General features: G+C 46.1%; 1 protein-coding gene across 4 annotated transcripts in view; it reads left to right on the forward strand.

Annotated features, from left to right (window-relative positions):
• Positions 1 to 14,891: 14,891 nt before the first annotated feature.
• SLC41A3 (solute carrier family 41 member 3) overlaps positions 14,892 to 18,375 on the forward strand; it is an 88,049-nt gene continuing 84,565 nt past the window's right edge. The window contains exon 1 of one of the 4 annotated variants that reach the window (XM_032149929.2): positions 14,892 to 14,976. The gene's annotated coding sequence lies outside the window, so the exon portion shown is untranslated. The remainder of the gene's footprint in view (positions 14,977 to 18,375) is intronic. The other 3 variants (XM_032149924.2, XM_058437389.1, XM_032149928.2) reach the window with 3 other exon arrangements.

Genomic DNA, 18,375 nt, shown 5'->3' on the forward strand with positions numbered 1-18,375 from the left:
GCCCCAAAGAGCAGAAACTGCGACAGAGTCGGGGTGCAGGAGGTTTGGAAGGGTAACCCCTGGGAAACAGGTGGGAAGACGGGGATTGAGCTGGGTGAGCCCTGGACTGGGAGGCAGCTCAGACTCCCTCAGCAGATGGGGCCGGTCCCTCGCGCCTGCTCTGTCAACACGGCCATGCTCTCAGCCGGTAGCCAGCCCTACGGCCTGCAGTGGAGGGCCGGGCCCAGCTGGGAATGCCAGGCAGAGCTCCTGTCTTCCGTCTGACACGGTGTCTCCTGTGTACCTTTATGGCTTCTCCTTGGCCCAGGGACCTGCCCTATAGCTCTCTTTCCTGTGCCCTCTCCCTGTGGGAGCTTGCGGCCCTCCTCTCTGCACCCACATCCTATAGGCACCAAACACTGCAACCTGACCTACCTGCTGTTACCTCAGTTTCCCCACATGGACCTCTCAGCATCTCATCTCCCCACCCACCTGCCTCTCCCATAGGCCCACTGTAGCCCCCTCTGTCCCTCCCCATAGGCCCAGCCATGCTGAGAGCTCCGGGCCCAGCCTCTGCATGTCTGGGAACATCTTCAGGCCTCTCTGTGCAGCATGCTGCCCTTCAGAGGCCTGTGAGTTCCCTGTCTCCTCAGGGATTCCCCGCCCTGCTTTCCTTTATGATTCCTGCTGTTCTAGGAAGTATGCGCTTCCGTAAAGGCCTGTCCAGACCCCACCTTTTGAAGGCTGCCAGTAGCGATAGTAACAGGCAGTGCCGAGCTCCATACTGGCTACACTTCTGTCCCTTGAGCCCCAGCTGGATGCCAGGCAAGGCTCCAAATCCTCCATGAATGTTTCTCTTGCTGCTCATGATCCCAGGGAGGCCAGAGGTATTTTTATCAACATTTATAAATGAGGAAATGGAGGCAAAGGGACATTTAACTGCCCAAGGCTGCACAGCTACTGTGAAATTGTATTCCCCTTACTTCCCAAATTAGGAGGACGTTGAAGCCCCCTCTGCCTGCAGAGGAACTCACCCCTCCCAGGTGCCGAGTCTCCCAGAATAGGCCTTGGCTGGGGGTGGCCTGGCAGAGGTGGCTGTGCTCCTGGGCACCCACACCCACCGTATGGGAGGCTCTACTCTCCCATGGCCACCCCACCTAAGCAGGCCTTGCTGGTGATGCCCTGTGCACTGCTGGGGTCAGGCTGAGCTCACAAGGCCTTTCTAGAAGTCCAGGAGAAACCCACCAACTCCCACTCTGTGCAGTTCCTCAGAGCCTGAAGCCCAGGCCCAAGCCAGGCCCCCGGGGAGCCTCCCTTTTCCCGCTTCCCACCTGCCTTCTGCGGCAGGGTTGGCTCAGACCCCAGAGTGCTCCTGGCATGTCCAGCCTTACATCGTGCTGTCTCCAGATGGAAAAGAATGTGCCTTCACTTCTGCCTAAAGCCTTCTGGGCTCTGTTGCTAGCTCAGAATTGGTCTTCTACCACGATGCCTGGTGCTGGAGATGGCAGCTTCCCAGAGAGAAGCTGTTCCCCTGTCCCTAGCGGTGGGACTTGCCCTAGCACGCACCACTTATACCAGAACAGATGAGTCCATGTCAACCGCTTCCTGAGTTCCCCGTGTTCTGCCTCAAACACTACCAGGGCTGGGGTATCCACGGCAGCATCCAAACACATGCAGCTGCCTCTCAGCTCACAGCCAGGCCGCTCCCGCTCCTCCCAACAAGAGGTGGAAGCCAGCCTGCTGTCTCCATAGGGTCAGTCCTGGCTGCCCCGTAAACATCCTTCGTGACAGAAGAGCAAGCAAAGCCTCGACCACAAGCCCATCCAACTCAAACAGAGCCAGGAAGTGCCTCTCCCTGCTTTTCAGACACAAACAGAGCTTGATTTTAGCCAGGGCGCCCACTGCAGTCACGCTGGAGACCTCTGGTGCAGATGGGCGAGACTGGACCCAGCTTTCCAGCTTTCTTCCCCTTTCCATAATTCTCCTGAAAGTGTAAGGTAAGGACATAAGACTTCGTTATCCCCCAATTTCCTTTATTTGTCCCCTTCTTTCTTAAGTCATATAACCTCTGCATTTTACCTGGGCACACGGCTGCCCAGAAGAAAGGCTGGCTTTCCCAGCATACTTTGCACTAAGTGTTGGTCATGGAACCAAGTTCTAGTCAACAGGATCTGGCTGCAAATGATCTGTGCGGTTTCCAACATGCACCCTGTAAGGGGGTCATGCTGTTGCCCTCCTTTCCCTCCCCGGGCTTGCTGGAAACAGACCCAGTGACACGGCCATGGGCATTGCTCAACCCCGCGGATGTGGGCAGCACTTGACCCGGGGGACAGAGGGGCGTGCGGCTGCCCGCGATGGAAGAAGTCGAGTCCAACATCATGGAGGCTCATCTCCCCCGGGGCGACTCACCACCAGCCTATTCTGTGGGAAATAAGCTTTTATAAGCTTTTGTGGCCTTTGAGAACATTTATGCCTTGTCATGTTAACAGAATCATTTAAGGTGGTTTAGAAGTATAATAAACAAAAATATGCATGAGCCAATGGGGGCTAAGAGGAAAGTGGTGGTGAGTCAAACCCAGAGTGTGGTCGTATCCAGACTGCAGGCTGTGAAACTGCATACCCTTCTAAAGCTGGGCCACAATTCAGCTCAGAGCTTTCTGGCTGCCGAGAGTGCAAGGACACCTGACTGGTGACCTCATTCATGGTGTCCAGATGCCAGAAACAAATTAGTGTTTCTGGAGGATAACTGCTTCTCATAGAGATAGTAATCCATCTCATGAATCCTCCTTAAAAATGTTTTATAATATAATCACTGCCATCTTATGTGACTTCATATGGTGGCAAGTTGCACACAGCTGTTTCTTATGACCTTCCCCAGTGTGACTGAATGCACATTAAACCTCTGCCACTACCAGCAGCTCACCAGGGCAGGGAGTGTGTGCATGGGGTGGCAGCATGCTGGACCCAGGGTTCTAGTGCTCTGCTGATCTGACTTCATCCAACTGGGATAGGGTGAGGAGGAAGTGGAATTCACCAGAAGTCTTTCCAGAGAGAGCTTTGCATTTACCTAGAACATTCTGATGTGGTGAAGCTGAGGCAGTGGGACATTCAGAATCAAAGGCTGGCCACAGACTTGCTCTAGGTAATAAAGGGAAGGAGAATCCTAAGGGAGGTGGAAAAGAGAGGAGGACCCGGTACCCGGCAAGAGGGGAGGGACGGGGAGGAGGACCCTCTGTGGCAGAGTGGAGACCCGTCTTTGGGGAGAATACGGGAGTATGTAATGAAAATTCCCTTCCTTTTCTCCCCTCCAAAATCAACAGTTCCTCTTTGTTCCCTGTTCTTTGTGGGAATGGCCCCTTTTGGGCAAGCTCAAAGAGGAGTTGATTTCTGTAGCTGCAGAGACACAAACAGGAACAGACTGCAGAGCAAAGCCCGCCACATCTGGTTGGACTGCACATCCATTAGGCATCCTCCACAAAGGCCGCTTCTCCCTCTGCCAACCCACAGTGGACATGAGTAGGACCAAGAAATTAATCACTGCTGTCATAAGCTACTGAGAGCTCAGGGCTGTGTTGATGGTCACAGTGACAGACTCTGGGTATCAGTTATAATGCAGTTATAAGGTTTTGGAGCAACCAAAACAGCAAACAGTAGAGGAAGAGTTAAAACAATGATTCCCAACCTTAACTACCCGAATATCTTCATTCTACCCTCTTTATTTATTTATTTAGACAGTCTCTGTCACTCATGTTGGAGTGTAGTGGTGCAACCTCAGCACACTGCAACTTCCCCCTCTCAGGTTTAAGCAATTCTCCTGCCTCAGCCTCCCGAGTAGCTGGGACTACAGGTGCCTGGCTAATTTTTGTATTTTTAGTAGAGACGGGGTTTCACCATGCTGGCCAGACTGGTCTCAAACTCCTGACCTCAAGTGATCCACCTGCCTCGGCCACCCAAAGTGCTGGGATTATGGGCATGAGTCACCACACCTGGCCTCATTCTACCCTCTTTAAATCCTCCAATGAAATTCACAGATCGTATTACCAACACATTATCTAAATGATATTAATATATTGCCCTCACCTTAAATGAGAAATAAAGAATAGAAATTTTAAAATAAGATAATCCATGCTTCACCAGGTAGATGGTGGGAAAGTTCCAGTTGCTCCCGGGCTCTGGAGCACTAACTTGAATTCAGATTTTACTCACAGGAAGCTCAGAACCTGGGATTCAATTGCAAAGTAGCTGAGGGCTAATCAGGGGTGTCCTGGGTTGCCTTCTGCACTGCCTCATGGTTACAAAAGGTTCCAAGCATGGACTTTAAAAATATTGTGAGAAAACATACTTAACATAAAATTTGGCCAGGCACAGTGGCTCATGTCTGTAATCCCGGCACTTTGGGAGGCTGAGGCGGGTGGATCGCTTTGAGCTCAGGAATTGGAGCAACATGGCAAAACCTCATCTCTACAAAAAATACAAAAAAAAAAAGCCAGGTCATGTCCATCCCTCCTGAGCAGCTGTGAGCAGAAGGCAGGGCTTGGCCAGCCCACCACTGGGGCCTGTACCCAGAGGGTCACCTGCCGGCAGTGGAGGGGAAAATGGAGGCCAGCCATGGACTAAGGCTGCTGGCACCAACCTGGAATCCATTTGGAAAAGATGGAGACTGGCTGGGAACACCAGCTGGACACTGGTGGCAGGGTGACAGTGAGAAACTGGAACAGACATGAGGGAAGGTGTGGGCAGGGCCAGGCCTGCCTGGATGCCCATGTCAAGCTCACAGTCAAGCCCTCCCTGTTCCTCAGACCTCCCCCTTGGTCCATCGGGAGCTGAGAATCATTCCTTCCTTAGAGATTAGTCCCATCAGGGTTTTAGTAACAATAATAACAGCAGGAAACACTATTGAGCTCACTACATGTGAGGCACCATACTGTTACAGCAGCTCATTACAAAATACCATGGCCCAGGGGCTTAAACAATACACTTATTTTCTCACAGTTCTGGAGGCTGGAAGTCTGAGGTTAAGGTGCCAACAGGATTGTGTCTGATGAGGCCTCTCTCCCTGTCTTGCAGAAGGCAACCTTCTTGCTGGTGTACTCGTGCAGAGGGAGCCCTCCCCTGTCTCTTTCCCATCTCTTCTAAGGACTCCAGTCCTACTGGATTAGAGCCCCACCTTATAACCTCACTGAATCTTTACTATCTCCTGATAAGCCCTATCTTCACATAGAGTCACATTGGGGGCTAGCGATTCAACATAAGAATTTGCAGGGACCCAGTTCAATCCTAATAGCTCCTAACATTGTATGAGACTTTATTATTTACCAATATATTTTATATCTATCCTATCTTTAGTTTCCACTGAAAACTGCAGTTTCAGCATAAGCAGCTCTTTGCCAAGCTACTCACTGCTTAGACTCCAGCCAGGCCTCTGGATTCCTGAACTAGCATTTGCAAGTGCCTCTGTGCAAGGGGCAGACAAAGGGGCATGAACTAGTCTACAAGAACTGGTACACACTGCCTGCCACTTACCAAGGTCCCAAGAAGTGGATCCTGTGCCCTGGTGTGGTGACTGCCCTTTGGAGCTTGGCTGCAATGCTTGGTTGCCCCATTTTCTAGAATGCTCCCATTTTCCCCATGCTTTCTCCTTGACTGAGGCCAGTTGTTGGTTGCTGTTTGTCATTATACTTTGCCAGTTTATTTTTCATGCATTAGAGTTAGGAAGAAAATAGTGTCTTGTACCCATAACTCTATGAAAACCAGACAGGCCCAGCTCAAAATTTATAGATCCCAGGGCAAAAGTACAAGTGAGGGTCCACAAACCATATATCTAAATATTTCATGATTATTTTAAGCCAAAAATAAAATTATAAGTCTCCCAACCAATTGAATGTGTTACAGGTAGTTAGGCATGAGTGGGGTAGGATAGGGCTCCCCCCTAATCCACTGAAAATGTTGGGTGGTGGTTTGGCAATTATTGAATTGCCTCTCTAAGAATGGTAATTTCACAGCACCAGGGGGAGGTCATTTCCTGATAGTCCACACCTGTTAACAGCAAAATGTTAATTGAATGCAGGCCCCAGGGAGAAGCAACTTCCTGGGCATGCAAGTTAAGAGGCAAAACATGGTGAAGTATGATCTTCCGGGGGCACACTCCACTGGAAAAAGGAAGAAAGCCTCAGATGGGCCTGCATATAACTCCCTAAACACACCACATATGCTCAATTCTAAAGGGTAAGGAAAGCACTGGGCATGAGGAAAACCCATCCTCAGGGAGGAATCATGGGAAAGAAGCGAGCTTATAAAAGTCCTAGGATCATGGTTAAACATGACCTTCTCTCTTTAACCTTCACGTGCTTGCTCGGGTCTCTTCCAAGCACACCTTCCTTTCATTCCTGTTCTAAGACTTTTTAAATAAACTTCCATTCCTGCTCTGGAACTTGCCTCGGTCTCTTTTTCTGCTCTATGCCCCTCAGTTGAATTCTTTCTTCCAAGGAGGCAAGGACTGAAGTTGCTGAGGACCTACCAAGACCAGCTCAGCTGGGGAGACCCTAACCCAGCAGCACTAGAGGAATTAAATACACACACACAGAAATACGAGATGTGAAATGGGAAATCAGGGGTCTCACAGCCTTCAGAGCTGAAAGCCCCGAACAGAGATTTACCCACGTATTTATTAACAGCAAGCCAGTCATTAGCATTGTTTCTATAGATATTAGATTAACTAAAAGTATCCCTTATGGGAAACGAAGGGATGGGCCGAAATAAAGGGGTGGGTCTGGCTAGTTATCTGCAGCAGGAACATGCCCTTAAGGCACAGATTGCTCATGCTATTGTTTGTGGTTTAAGAAGGCCTTTAAACGGTTTTCCACCCTGGGCAGGCCAGGTGTTCCTTGCCCTCATTCTGGTAAACCCATAACCTTCCAGTGTGGACATTATGGCCATCATGAACATGTCACAGTGCTGCAGAGATTTTGTTTATGGCCAGTTTTGGGGCCAGTTTATGGCCAGGTTTTGGGGGGCCTGTTCCCAACAGGACCAGTACAAATTTGCTGCCAGTAACTCAGGGTAACTCAGATCTCTTTCATGGGTAACAGATGGATCCCTCCTCTTGGCCAAGGACCTGAAATTAACCTGAAAAAGTAGTTCAGGCCATGATGGGAAGGAGGAGAGTTGGATGTGCCTCATTATACACCCCTCTGTTTGGATTCAGGCACAGCTGACCAGCATTAACATCAACACAGAGCCCTTCAGACTGACAGAGCAGACTGTTTGTAGCAGTAAGATACCAACATGACAGATAGCAGGCCATAAAATAAATCAAAGTATTTTACCCCCAAATGTATTTCTTTGACATATTTTGAAGTGACTCTGCAAAGCTGTCTCTAGTGGGGAAATCTACATTCTGTAGACAATCCCCTTCCCTTTCCATGTCTTTTTCCTGATCCAGGAAAGAATTAACTAAGAGGCTGACAACTTTTTAAGTCTGATAAGAAACATTTACAATCTATTCTCTCTGAAGCCTGCTACCTGGAGGCTTCATCTGCATAATAAAAACCTTGGCCTCCACAACCCCGATTTTAACCTAGACACTCCCTTCTGTTGATTCCAGGTCTTCACATAAACTTTTTCAACCAATTGCCAGTCAGGACGTCTTTGAATTCACCTGTGACCTGGAAGCCTCTCCCTTCACCCCGACCCCTCCTGCCCACCTCAAGTTGTCCCTCTTTTCTGGGCCTGACCAATGTAAATCTTTCATGTGTTATCTTTTGTTTCCCTAAAATGTATAAAACCAAGCTGTAGCCAGACCACCTACGACACACGTTCTCAGGACCTCCTGAGGCTGTGTCATGAGCGTGTCTTTAACCTTGGCAAAATAAGCTTCTAACTGATTGAGACCTGTCTCAGATACTTTTTGGTCTACACTATAAATAAAACCAAACAACTGTAAAATGGAGTCTATCTTCTGGCCTTGACAAATGTACCTTCATAGAGATCTGTGAGGCCAAGTTCAAATGCAGACTTCTTGGACTCCTTGGAGTTCCATGTGGCCCTGTGAGAAGAGACAGCAATGCCCCAACCTGCCTTTGTAGGCATGTGCTGATCTGGGCACACATCCTAGAAGGGGATTGGAGCCATTGGAGCTCTCAGGTCCTAGGCAGCTGGGGTACCATGCAGAGGCTCCCAGAGAACACGGCCCCTCACTCCATGACAAGCATGGGAAAAAGGCCGGAAGAGGGCATCTTTGTACTTGTTATTGATTTGGAGGGTTTGACCTTGACCTAATTTTATCCCTCAAAATTGGCCCTTACAATCTCACATGCCCAACTCTTCCTCAATAGCTGCTAGGCCTAGAGGGAAGGTGCTTTTATAGTTTTAGCAGCAGAGCATTTGCAGTGAAATAGGTCTGGGCCCAGTGGGATGCTAAACGAGGGACTCATCTCTGGCCTTCAGAATACCATGATTTTGGTTTCCTTGGAAGTAAAACAAGGAGAGAGAAATAACATTTATAGTTTGACAATTATAAGAGTAATTTGTGTGTCAGAACAGAAAAAGGAGCCTATTCAATTAGGGCACCAATTAAAAATATGAAGAAAAATTATAAACTGGTAGTACTCTCTATAGGATTATTGTAGCCAAGAAATAATTCATGATTTAATCTACACTTTAAAAAACAAAAATTATGGTGAAAATCTACTACCAAGTGTTACACTTTTCCCTTAAAACCATTTTTTAGCTCCTTTCTTTTCTACTAAAGAGAAATTACAGTAAGATCAATTTCTGTGTAAAGTAAGTTCTAGGCTCATTATACTTGTCCTGATTATTTGCAAAAAATTCAGCAAAAATTGATTAGCTATACAGGCTCCTTCTAAGTTGGCTCTGCTGGAACTTTACCTAAAAATATACTATTTTAGTTAAAGTCTTCGTAAATTAACCAGTGTCTCCAGTTGTTCTGTTTTAAAAGACTTTTATTGAACTTACACAAATAACTATATTGTCATAAAACCACAATCCAGATTTTGGAGAACTTAGAGAGAAAGGTACATTTGTTTAAAAAACATACTTCACTCAAATAACTGAAAAAAAAAAAAAAAAAAAGATTTTCTTCACCTTCTTTAACTAGAGCAGCATCTTTTAAATGAGATGTCTATTTACCTTGGAAATACCATTCACAAGCCAAGCAGCTCATGACAGCTGTCTATCAGGCACTGTGGAATCCAGCAACTCCTCCCAGAGTTAGAATTAGTCCAAGGAAAGGGCTCCCTGTTTATCAGTATCTCCTCCTTATATTCTCAGGTAGCAAGACTCTATGTAAACCATTTTTATTTTATTATGGAACTCTTTTGGGCACCATTTTTTCCATTAACATAGGGATAGCTTCAATTAACATTCCAGATTAAGGCAGTAAATGGCCCTCAACTGGAAATTCTCTAGTTTAGTTTTTGTCATTGGGAAGTACTCAGTCTTTTGCCATCAGCCCCAGTAAATGTTCCACAAAGGATATGAAATGGAGGATTTGTCCTGACTAGTATTCCAGCTTCTACCCTATAGCATGTGAGTTCAGACAACCTTACTAGTTCCCATTTGGTGTGTCCAATTTCTCAAAAGAGCAGATTTACATGCCCTTAGTTTTATAGCACTAGAAAGGGGAGACATCCCCCAGACAGATGCAGTACCCATTTTCATAAGACATTTAGGTAAAAGGGTGTTACAACTACTTTACATAAAGCTTGTTTAAACATCTTAAATTTCATTATTTTATTAACCTGTACGTTTTTATGTCCTGGTCCCAGGAACCTTTTTCTACCCCAAGACCATTTTATCTTTTCTGGTGAAAAAAGGTTTGGGTTCCTAGCAGCAAGTTGCATCTGCAAAACTCATGAGGGATAGCAAATTTGATAAGGCTTCTCAAGCAGTCATTATGATTCTGTGGGAGGAGCATCCATGTAAAAGGGACCCCCTCAACCCCCAAATTTACCATGACTTGGGTAATAGGCATATTTGGTGGAAGGATATACCAGTTATCCTAAATCCAGTTACATGGCTTGCATATGAAGCATATTAACTGCTTCATCTGAGGTGCTTGTTTCACTTGGTATTTTATACGGAGAGCTGGGCAGTCCCCTTCTCAGGACAAACAGACATTATGGTGGCATTTATCTGGTCCACTAGACTAACTGCTCTCTCAGGAATGAGCTCTTCTGCATTTGGATCATATATACTCATTAGTGATTGTTCAATAGTGAGCTGTGGGGTGCTGCATCAACCCAAACAAGCTCTTAATTTCTGTAGCATTTAAAATTAAGGATTTTGTCCTAAAAGTGGTTATTTTTACAATCCACTATACATTTTTTTAAGAAGCTGAGAAGCTGATGATACAAATCTACAAAATGAAACAATTTATTTATATTATACCCTCTGGTTTTAAATAGTTTTGCCCTTCCTCCACATTGACTATCTTTTTGATAGCCACAGGTCTCAGTTAACTTTTGTTGCTCTGGCTTAATTGTTCTATTTAGTTTTATCTGTATATATTTTTTTCTTCATTCTAAAGCAACTCTTATGTAGTTTTTTACTAGAGAAGAAAAATCTACTTTCCTTTTTTAGCAAAATCAACATCTTTGTGTTGTATAAACTTCCCCAAAAACATATTTTATGCTCCTATTTTAACTTTTAGTAACTCAAAATTTCCAGTGATAAAAACTGAGGTTTTAACATGACTTTAAGATTTTAAATTACTAGAGAGAGTTTTGAGATTAAATTTGCCAAATTAATTTTACCAAAGATTACAAGATCATGTGAATTAAAAATCATCTGAGCTAGCCTCTACCGATCTGATAAGCACTTACATTTTTAAAGTTACTAGGTTAGCGCTCTTTCATGTAGTTTGGTAGTGAACTATCACTTCTACATGACACATATAAAGATAAAGATATAACAGGCATGCAAAATTAAAAGGTCTACAAGATCTAATTTTATTGGCCTGTTTTCAAAAAAAAATTATCTCCCTTCAGATAATTTTGTTAATTATCCTATAACTATTATTAAGTTAATGGGAACCAACAAAAGGTGAAGGAGAGATCTATTATCCAAGGCCTTTTCAAAAGAGAAAGAGCTGAACTTTTGAGATACCAATCTGCAGAATGTCAGAGAAAGATTATAGAGTTTATAAATTAAAGACTTATTACATTAAAAATAAGTCAATATTTGTAATAAAATATTGTTTTAGCCAATTATTTAGTTTTGTATTAGTGTATTTTTTAAATATCAAAGACCAATCTCTAGAGAGACTACTATAATTTCTTCTTAATCATAGCCAACTGAATTATACAATCTTTTTTTAAACCAAATTCCTTTTACTAACCTTATTACAACTTACATAGACCATTCACAACATGCTTAAATTTTATGTTCTGTCCTAAATATCTCTCTTTCTTGAACAACTTAGTCATTTTATTTTAGGACAAAAATTCACTACACAAGATTCTTCCTTATATAGTATCACTTTCCTTTTTTACCTTCTTTACCAAAAATTACCTCTTTATGTCTTATCTTTCTCTACATCTCTTATTTCCTAGTTCCTTTTATCTTGTTTTATACATAACCTGTAAATAAGCTTTGAATTAGAAAAAGATATTTACCATTTAAAAAAAAGTTTTCCTATAATTTTTAAATTGGAAATTACCCAGATACTTAATATTTATGAATAACCTGAGGTCCTAAATTATATGACAAGTTTATTTACAAACACTTATTCCATTACCTTTACCTGATTAATTTATTTGTTTACCTGGATTATGAACAAAAACTGTGACAGTCATTATTTAAGTTATTTCCCTGTTAACAATTTTTATAGCTGTGAATTTCAGGTGTTTACTTCAATAACGAATTTATGATTAAATAGGAGTATTTTTTTCCAATAACTCAGGATTTAGCTGTTTTTATTAAACCAACCATATTCCATGTCTTATTTATCAAAAATTATACAAGCAAAGATCATTCTGTCTTGGGCTGGGTTTTATAGTTTTATAACCCTATGGCTAATCTTATAGTATTCTGAAGGAATAAGCATGAAGCCACTTGATCAATAAATGCAAACAAAAATACTAACAATTCTTAGAACATTTTAGTATTTTTTACCAATGATTTTAAAGACAGCTTATTTATTAAATATTTTACTTGTCATGTGAACTTGAAAAGCATTTGATTAGTATTTTTTGATATTTAAGTGCTTTTATTTTTACTTAAGCTAATTAGAGCTCTTTTACATATTTTTAGTAGTGAAACATTGTGTACACAACACATAAATACATAGTGTATTAGGCATGGCAATAGAAGTACATCTTATGCATTTGTAAGACCTCTTTTTCCCTTAGACTTTTAAATTCATGATAGCCTGTTTCATCGCCCTAGGCAGTTGTCAGCTAAATAGTCCTATATTTGCATATTAAAGGAAATAACTCTTAGGTGAAAAATTAGATAGCAAAATTTACATCTCAAAGTACCAAGAGGCAGTCTGGTGTGCTAGAGGGAAATTAAAATGGATTTAATTTGCCAATTAAACAAAATTATAGACGTCTATTATAAAATCCTTTTAAATACACACACACACACACACACACACACACACACACACACACACACACAGATCCTATAGCTTTTACTTCAGAACTTTAGCCATGAGATAAATACAAATTCCCCAGCTTGCAAAAAAAAAAAAAGAAAGAAAAAGAAAAATAGGCTAGATCCAAACAGTGGTTTTTAATCTCAGTACAAAAGTAAAAGCAGATTTAAAGCAGGCAGAAAATATAGAGAAGAAGAGAACTTAGGAACTCTATGGTGTATTGGTCGACCTTAGGGCTCTTTTCCTTAATGTAAATGTGCACAAGGATCATTATATTTCCATTTTACATAAGCTCTGAAAAGTAGAGGCACCATAAAACCAACAGAGTGCCCAAAATGAGGTCATTCTCCTTGTTTTCTTCTCATTCTTAGATCATTTGTTTCCCACTTATTTTTTTCTTAAAAGTAGGAACTGAGCTGTGGCCCAGGGTTTTTGTGTGGTGGATCAATGTGTGCTGCTTGTGGGCAGGACCCCACCATGTGTCACCACTGAGTCGTTTCCACCCTTTTACATGTCTCAGTTTCTCTCTCCAGAGGTCTATTACCTTTGAGAGGGCTCAAAATGACGGGTGATCAGTCCTTATATGCATTCCTGGACAAGCCATTTTTAAAATTAATTTTTGTTGGGGATTTCCCCATAGGGCTGCTGCATGTCGCAGGATGTCAACCCCCCAGACACTCCCGCAAGGCCCCCAGTCACCCAGGAGCACCTTTTGGCTGGGAGGCGCAAATGCCTTTTCTCTTTGGAGTTGAGAAAACTCAGTCTCTCATTTACCTATGAAAACAACAGTTCAATTCCTCACACAAATGCGCAGACAAGCTGAATCAAGATTAATTTTGGGAGGAAAAAGCAATGAAGAAAACCCTTTAGAATGCATCTCTGAACTAGAATTAGAATCCTTAAACAACAACTTCCTAGGAGAAAAACCAGCTCACACTAAACAAAGGACTGTCAACCAAAGGGAGATCTGGGGCTCAGGAGGACTTACCAGTTCCATCCGGGGAGAAGCTAGAAGTCTGGGAGGCTTCGATGGGGCCCACTGGTATCTTAGCTCCGAGTTCAGGCAACTCCTTTGGGGTCCTGAGTCTTCTCTGAGGCCCCACGTTGGGTGCCAAATTATTGTCGATGAAAACAGTCAGACTCTGTAAAATATTTGAAGAGATTTATTGTGAGCCAAATATGAGTGACCACAGCCAGTGACACAGCCTTCAGGAGGTCTTGAGAACATGTGCCCAAGGAGGTTGGGGTACAGCTTGGTTTAATGCATTTTAAGGAGGCATGAGACTTCAAGTTTAGTTCATTTAAGAAATAAATTGTTTGATCCAGAACAGCGGGAAAAGTCAAAGAGGGGGAGGGTGGTTCTAGGCCATAGGTCAATTTAAACATTTTCTGGTTGACAATTGGTTGAGTTTGTCCAAAGACCTGGGATTAAAGAAAGGAATGTCTGGGTTAAGAGATTGTGGAGACCAATGTGTTTTATCACGCAGATGAAGCATCCGGATAGGATAGCAAGCTTCAGAGAGAAGAGGCTGTAAAATGTTTCTTATCAGTCTTAAAGTCTGTGTTGATGTTAATGCAGGAGAGGGATAATGAGGCATGTTCGGCCTCCACTTCCCCTTATGGCCTGAACCAGTCTTTCAGGTTAAATTCTAAAAGCCCTGGCTGAGGAAGAAGTCCATTCGGATGATTTGGTGGTTGGGGACGGAGGGTGCCTTATCATTTATTTTTTGGTTTAAAATATAATGATATATTTTACCAAGTCTAGTGAACCATCAGGCCTCCCTCAGGCCAGGACTGGGAATTGCCAATTTCGTTAGGAGTGATGATAATACTATGAGAATGTTTAAAAAATAGGCCTTACTGATTAAACATACTCGAGTATTTAAAGGAGAATTTATCTACTGGGATGCTTTAAAATTACTCTGGGAAAAAAGGGAAAACGAAAGGCATGTGTGGGGTGAAGCACAGACTTTTTGTTGTTGTTTTTAAAGCAAAAGGCGGGTCCCAAGGGAAGCTGGCTGTCGGTGGGTTCCCTTCTCTGTACCTTTCTACCTTGACAGCTCCATAATAAAAACCTGCAGCCGCACGGGCTCCTCTCCCTTAGCGCTCCCGCGGGGCCGGCCAGTGAAGCCCCAGCTGCGAGGAGGGCTCGGGCTCGCGAGCCTCGGTCCCCCACTTCCGTCCCCGCGGTCCCCGGCGGGGCTCTGCGTTGCCAGGGCTTGGGCGTCTGCTGCCGTCCCCAAACGCCAGGTCGTCCGAAGTCCGCCGCCCGCCGGGGCGGAGCCAGGGAAGCCCGACCTTCCCGCTTCCTGCCTGAGCCGCAGGCCCGCCCCTGCATCCTCCGCCCCTCTCTTTCCTGCCGCTGCCTGGGAGGGGACCCGGTAAGCGCGGCCCTGTTCCGGGCGGGGTTGGGGCTGAAGGTGGGGTCAGCTGGGGCCCGAGGGGGGTCGGGGAGGCGCGCGGGAGAGGGCGCCCGGGAGGGGGTGCGCGGGAGGCGGGTGAGCCGGGCGCCGGGCCCTGGGGGCCAGGTGGGAGGGGGAGCCAGGTGGGGGCCGGGATTTGGGGGACTAGGTGAGGGGAAGGCGCGCAGGAGATGAGGTAAGCCCGAGGGATTGGAGGGGCGGCCTGGGGCGGGGTGGGGCCATGCCTGCGGTAGGCCACGCCTCGAAGAGGCCGGGAGAGGACCCAGGCGCTGGGGGTCGCGGGGGAGAGGGCCAGTCCTACCCTTAGGTGTCTGAGGCCGCTCCCCACACCGCGGCGGTGTGCATTCAGCGGCCCTGTCTCCTCCTTCCTGGCCTGCTCAGGGCAAGGCTCCTGGTTGGATGTCACACGCGTGACTCCTGCAGCTGCCCTCAGCGCCCGCGCGCAGGGAGCCCTCGCTGCCTCAACCAGACCTCCTGCCAGCCTCTGCCACAGGCTCAGCCCACTGTCTTGGGTGGGCTCGGTGCAAACCTTTGGTGAAGAAAGCCTCCTGGGGGTGCCCAGCCGGGAGTCTCTCTCAGAGTCCCACACTCTCTCCATCCAGGAGAGCCGCTGGGATAGGTCTCTTTAAAATCCCATTATTGCCGGGCCCGGTGGCTCACGCTTGTAATCCCAGCACTTTGGGAGGCCGAGGCGGGCGGATCACGAGGTCAGGAGATCGAGACCACGATGAAACCCCGTCTCTACTAAAAATACAAAAAATTAGCCGGGCGTGGTGGCGGGCGCCTGTAGTCCCAGCTACTCAGAGAAGCTGAGGCAGGAGAATCGCGTGAACTCGGGATGCGGAGCTTGCAGTGAGCCGAGATTGCGCCACTGCACTCCAGCCTGGGCGACAGAGCGAGACTCCGTCTCAAAAAAAAAAAAATAATAATAATAAATAAAATCCCATTATTTATGTATTTATTTTTTCCTCTTTCTTCCAGTTTTTTTTCCATATGACTTTAGTGATCAAATCCCACTTTTTTTTAGAAGGCTTTTACACCAGTGGTTTTCAAACTGTGGTCCCAGGACCAGCAGCACTGCCTTTCCTGAGATCTGCTAGAAATGCGGGTTCCCCAGCCCCACCCTGACCGTCTAAATCCTAAACCTTGGGGGTGGGTCCTCATACTTGTCTTTAGCAGGTCCTCCTGGTGGTTCTGACCATAACTGAAACCTTAGGGCTTTGAGGAGTCTGAACTGGGGTTGAGGATGGGCCAGGTGCCCTGTGATGATAATGCATGACTCCATTTAATCTTCACAGCCCTACAGAGTAGGTAGTATTACCCCATTTCACAGATTAGGCAACAGGAGTACAGAAAGTTTAATTTTTCCAAGGTCACAGACCTAGAAAGAGGAAGAGCTGGGATTCCAACCTTGGGTTATGGCTCCAGAACATTCCCATTGAGGTGAGGTCCCCTGTGAAGGTGGGGAGGGGTGAAGCCCAGAGGCCGTGGTGGCCTCCCTGCCAGGCAGAGACCATTAGTTCCAGAATCGCGACCAGCCAGGTGCGTGGTCAGCAGTGGCCCTGCCTGCCTGCCTTTGGGTGAGCCCTGGTCTGTGTGAGCTGCTGGGACCAGGCCCCAGGGCAGGATGTGTTCACACTGGGGTGCTGACCGGGCGCCCAGAGTCCTGGGTCCAAGGCCAGCCTCACAGGGTGATACAGGGATGCTTATGGGTGACAGTGTTTCCTCCTCAGTCTGATGGGGGTGGACACCCCCCAACCCCATGCTGGCATCTGGGAGGGTGGGCAGCCTCACAGACTCAGGCGTGGCTCTGACCTGTGGCCCCAGGTGGGCCATGACCTGCCTTGCCCAGCCCAGCCCCTTTCAAGGCACAAGGGTCTCTGACCACTGTCCCATAGCAGGGTTTCTCGGCCTCCACACTACTGACATTTGGGGTGGGGCAGTTCTTTGTTGTGAGGGGCTGTCCTGTATCACCCCCTCTGTCGGGACAACCAAAACCATGTGCAGACATTGCCCAATGTCCTCTGTGGGGACCTTGGAGGCGATGCCTCCACTGGCATCTTGGCTCCTCCCTGGGGCTCTGGGATTAGAGGTTTCCTGGCCCACGGCCCACTTTCCCACAGGAGCCTCCTCCAGCCTGTGCTTGGTTGTTCATCTGCACTAGCTGTCAGTGACACAGGGACATTGGAACATGTTCTCCTTGCAAACACTCCAACATTCAGGTGGAGCTGAGGGGCCTTTGGCCACGTCCACAGCTGTGAGATCCCCCACCCTGCAAGGGGCACAAAGCAGGTGGGAATGACTGTGGTGCTGACACCAGCTGGGCCCTGCTCCCGAGTCACCCTGGCCAGGCCTTCCTCTGGCACCATGTGCAGGTGCAGTGAGGGTGGACCCAGGGCTGGGGCTCTCTAGGTACAGCTGCATGCGTGTTCCCAGCACGAATCACGGATCAGGGCTGCACTAGCACCTGCTGCTCTGGTGTTTGCTATCACCAAGCACAGTGGCTGTGCACTCTTGGGTTAACCTCCTCAGGCACGCGTGTAAGTGACTCACCAAGACTGGGGCTGAGTGAGGATGTGTGGCCTGGAGTGGTCACTGCCCAGTTGCCTCTGGCAGGGGCAGACCCAGAGCCTTGTGGCTGTGTTCCAGGCCCTTCTCTCCACCCCTTGGCCTAGTGGTGGCGAGGTGAGGTGCCTCACACCAGGTTCATTTATTTATATTAAAAACATTTTATTGACACATAATAGATGTACATATTTTTGAGTTGCCTGTGATAATTTAACACGTTCATGTAACTTGTAAAGATCAAATCAGTGCAATATAGACATCCATCATTTTAGAGATTGGTCTTTTATTCCAGAAACATTTGAATTCTAGCTATTTCAAAATATAAAATAGATTATTGTAAACTATAGTCACCCTATTGATTCATCAAACACTATTTCTTATTTCTTCCATCAAACTGTGTATTTCTAGCCATGGAACCATCCTCCCTTCTTCCCCCTGTCCCGCCACAGGCTTTGGTAACCATTGAACTTTCTACCTCCTTGAGATCCCCTCCTTCAGCTCCCACATATGAGTGAGGCCATGTGATGTTTGTCTTTCTGTCCACGGCTTATTTCACTGAATGTAATGACCTCCAGTTCCATCTATGTTGTTGCAAATGACAGGATCTCATTCTTCTTTACGGCTGGATATTGTACTCCATTGTGTATATGTACCACGTCTTCTTTATCCTTTCATTTGGTATGGAAACTTAGGTTGATCCATATCTTAACTATTGTGAATAGTGCTGCAAGAAACATGGGGTACAGATATCTCTTCAATATCCTGGTTTCCTTTCTTTTGGATATGTAC

This window comes from Hylobates moloch, unplaced genomic scaffold (genome assembly GCF_009828535.3).
Source record: "Hylobates moloch isolate HMO894 unplaced genomic scaffold, HMol_V3 SCAFFOLD_4, whole genome shotgun sequence".
Classification (NCBI taxonomy): domain Eukaryota; kingdom Metazoa; phylum Chordata; class Mammalia; order Primates; family Hylobatidae; genus Hylobates; species Hylobates moloch.